We start from the raw sequence: 4,132 nt of genomic DNA on the forward strand, positions 1-4,132 counted from the left end.
ATGTTGAATTGAAATCTGCAGAGCTTTTACAACAGCTCAGACCTGGATGGGATAAACCTCAGTGCACTTGCTTTGTATTGCCTTGGTATTACTGGATTGAAGAATCACTGCTTCTTGTTGGGAGGTTCATTTCATTCCCCATTCCCCCCATTTTCATACTCAAAGCGCTGAGAATTTCAGGTGGAGTATATTGAATATTGAAGTAGACTTCAGGTTGTTTTCTTTTTGTTTGTTTTTAATTTTTTGTAATTCACTTCTGTATTCATTTTTTAAAATTCTTTCATATCCCTATTGAGTGGTCCCCCCACCCCATTCCCATTGTACTTTCTCTGCAGGAAACTAAATTAACACAGCTCGAATGAACTGCCCTGCTCCTGTGGAAGTCATATACAAGAACACAAGATTCCTTATTACATACATACAGTACAACCAATGTGACCTTAAACAAATTTATACAGGAACTTAAGAAGTATGAAGTTACCACAATAGTAAGAGTGTGTAAAGCAACTTATGATGCTACTTGTGTCAAGAAAGAAGATATTTGTGTTCTTGGCTGGCCTTTTGATGATGGTGCACCACCATTATACCAGATTGTTGATGACTAGTTATGTCTTGTAAAGATTAAATTTTGTGAAGAACCTGCCTGCTGTATTGCTATCCATTGTGTTGCAGGACTTGGCAGAGCTCCAGTGCTTGTTGCCCTAGAATTAATTGAAGGTGGAATGAAATAAGAAGATGCAGTACATCATAAGACAAAAGCAGTGTGAAGCTTTTAACAGCAAGCAAATTCCGTATCTAGAGAAGTACCATCCTAAGATGCGGCAGTGCCTCAAGGAATCCAATGGTCATAGAAACAACTGTTGTATTCAATAAAACTGGCATGCCTGATGCCATTGCCTTGGAAGTGAAACTTCAGATGGAACCTTATTTGTCATACATAATTAGCCAACGTGTTGGCTTATTGAATATGTCTGCTGAAGCTTCCACAGAAATATTGAAAACCAGTCTTACGAGGCCACAAACTTGATAGACTTGCATTCTCTTTATTTCGGTTATGATCAACCTGTTTGAACACTTAGAAAAAGATCTTTGCTGTTCAGCAATTAAAATGTGCTTATTATTTGTACCAATTGACCTTTCCTAAAATATGGTATTGAGTTATGTCCTTATATGTACCCTGTGCCAGAGTATTATTAGTATGTAGGAATTTAGAAAGATTAGGTGCCAAAATGTCCATCACAATACCTGTATATTTTTAACATCCTACAGAACCAAAATTCCAGGAACTAAGAACACTCTAGACCTTCCATGGTTTATTCCTTCTGATATCTCAAACACTTCAGGGCTTCTTGTTATCTGCCTGCTCACTCTATGTTTACATCTCCCACACTCATACCAGTATATATGAGGTTTGCCTAGCCATCAATATTTTTATTTTTTTAGTAAGTCTTATGCTCTCTTTTTGTCTTTCTTTGTGATATTATGGGAAACATCTATTTGACTTTGTTACAGAAGCACATATCTTCAATAATTTCTCCAGACAAAAAGCCTTAGTTAATTTAATGTTTGAACTCAAAAGTACAACTTACAGGGGAGGCCTGGTAAAGAATGGGAGGAGGCTATTAATATTTTTATTAAAATGTTGCCTTTGTCTCATGCAGAACATATAGAATATGCTCTTTAATTTAGTAAATATTTTTCAAAGTTATCTATACATTGTTATAGCTAGCCAATTCTTAATCAAAATTTCTGAAATTCTTTTTTCCATACCTATTAGAAGTTGTTTTCCAACTTGCATGAATTATGGTTTTCCCATTCTCTTACCAACCTCTCTTGCAAAATAAGAAGACATGGGATCTGCTAATGAACTGAGTAGACATATTTTATATGACTTTTTAGCTGTTCAACTGAATAATTGGATACTTGATCATTTGTTTTATTATGTATTCAATAAAGTGGTAATGAATATTAATGTTAGTTCAACCATATATTTATACTGTCTGGGAATGTGTGCTTATAGTATGTGAGAGAAATAATCTGTCAGTGTTTACCAGCTTGTAAAATCTAGTGTAAAAGCTTCAACATCTAACTAAATAATGCAATGCGTTTGTCCAAGAAAAAAAAAAAAAAAGGTTGTGCGCCACCACGTGGGTGCTGGGAACTGAACTCAGGTCTTCTCTAAGAGTAGTAAATGTTGTTAAGCACAGAACCAGTTTTTTCTAGCCCCTCAATTTTTTTTTCTTGAAAATATTGCAAAAATGTAATATGCATTTGTTAGTAATTTCCATTACTATATGAAAATATCTGAACTAACCATTTTGGCTCTTAGGTTAACTTTTCCTGAGAAGCCAGGAACAATTTGATTTTGTGTTGGAGTACAAACAACGGATAAAAGTAGTGATTTCTACAAACCACAACTTTGCAAATCAATGAATTAATGCATTATGCTTACTTGAAGGATTGTGAGTGACCTTTAAATAAATGCTTTCCCACGAAGTTCCACCCATCATGGATGGCGACTACATGGCAGTGACGTCATAGAGTTCCTTTCTCAGTTCACTTTACCAGCTAGTATGGAAGGATGGGATAAGGATTTTAATCCTAATGAATACTGTTACTTTCTTCTTGCTTCATCTTCTGGGTAGTTTCAGTGATCCTGTTGCCAGGCCAAGACTTGGCTATTACTCTAGTTGGCTGCTCAATTAGTTGCTGTTGTTAAGAAACCAAGCTAATCTCCATTCAGAAATCTCAAAAGAAGTGAATATATTATGCCTAAAAATATTACAACATGATCTCTAAAGAGCAATATTTGTTTGGCTCATGGTGTTAGAGGCTCCAGACATAGTTAGTCTATTAGGATTTCTGCTTCAAAACTGTAACAAGAAAGCACAAAACCCAAAACTTCACCTCCAAGCCAATAAGAAGCAGCAGAGAGAAAATGGTGTCCACAAGCATTCTCTTAAGGGGCTAAAGATCACACCTCAGCTTCTACTTTCCAACAAATTCAAAGTGCAATTTCCTGGATTTCACTTGTGCTTATGAGGGACATTCTTGATCCAAACTATAAATCCAGGTACAATGACACACATCTTCATCCTATAAGGTGAGGAGGCTGAATTGTTATGAATTGGAGGGCAATGTTGGTTTACAATTTTAGGCCAGACTAGGAAATAAAATAAAACGGTTTTTTAAAGCACACAACAAATGAAGATTCACACTATAACAATATGTAAGTATTCATATGCAAAAAATATTAATCTAAAGTATCTTGCTGATAATTACTCTGCTATCTTAATATAAAGAATAAAATGATGTTTAGTTAATGAACTTTTCAATATTTATTGAGGTACAAGTTACATGTTGGTCCTTTATTCTAAGCTAAACATTGAAAATTCAGTGTTAAAAATGAACAAAAGATTGATATGTAGCTATTATATAGTTTCATAAATTTTTATGAAATTAAAATACAAGAATGTATAAAACATCTAATCAGGAAACTGTATAAATACATTTATAAAAGATAAATTGGGAAAATTAATTAGCTTTATAGCAAAGAAATGTGACTGATTCAGATGTTAAATATTAATAAACTTTGAATGTATTCTTTTCTAAGTTGTTAAGGTCTAATCTGTGTATTTTTATGTAATTGCATTGTCTTGACTTAAGGAGAAATACCTAAGGTTATCTGTTCTGCTTAGGTGACTTGAAATTCAGTGGTCAGGCCTCTCTATATCAAAGATGTGTGAAGAAGTTAAGAAATAACCTAACCTCTTTACAGAAAGCTATATGTACCTTTTGTGAATGGTAATTTACAAAATGAATTAAATTTTCTAAATCTTGAAGGGTCACAAAATACATTTCAGAATCTCATTGTTATTAAATATTAGCATATATATATATGCCATCATTTGCTTTCAGAACATGAAACAAAGAAACCAAAAGATGAAACAAACTAACAAGTAAGATGGTTGATTTTTAATTAATCAGTTAATCAAATGAGAGTTCATCGGTATTAGAATGCAAACAAGAGAGAGAGAGAGAGAGAGAGAGAGAGAGAGAGAGAGAGAGAGAGCGAGCCCCATTTGAAAGTGCAGGAAAACATTGCTTTCCCATGGATGAATTTATGTGCTGG

The 4,132-nt window shown here is 34.0% G+C and overlaps 1 pseudogene; it reads left to right on the top strand.

Annotated features, from left to right (window-relative positions):
* The first annotated feature begins 358 nt into the window (after positions 1-358).
* On the top strand, positions 359-873 carry LOC121458517 (annotated as a pseudogene).
* Positions 874-4,132: the final 3,259 nt, after the last annotated feature.

This window comes from Microtus oregoni, unplaced genomic scaffold (genome assembly GCF_018167655.1).
Source record: "Microtus oregoni isolate MIOR12 unplaced genomic scaffold, Mior012 000017F_ref0000208, whole genome shotgun sequence".
Taxonomy (NCBI): domain Eukaryota; kingdom Metazoa; phylum Chordata; class Mammalia; order Rodentia; family Cricetidae; genus Microtus; species Microtus oregoni.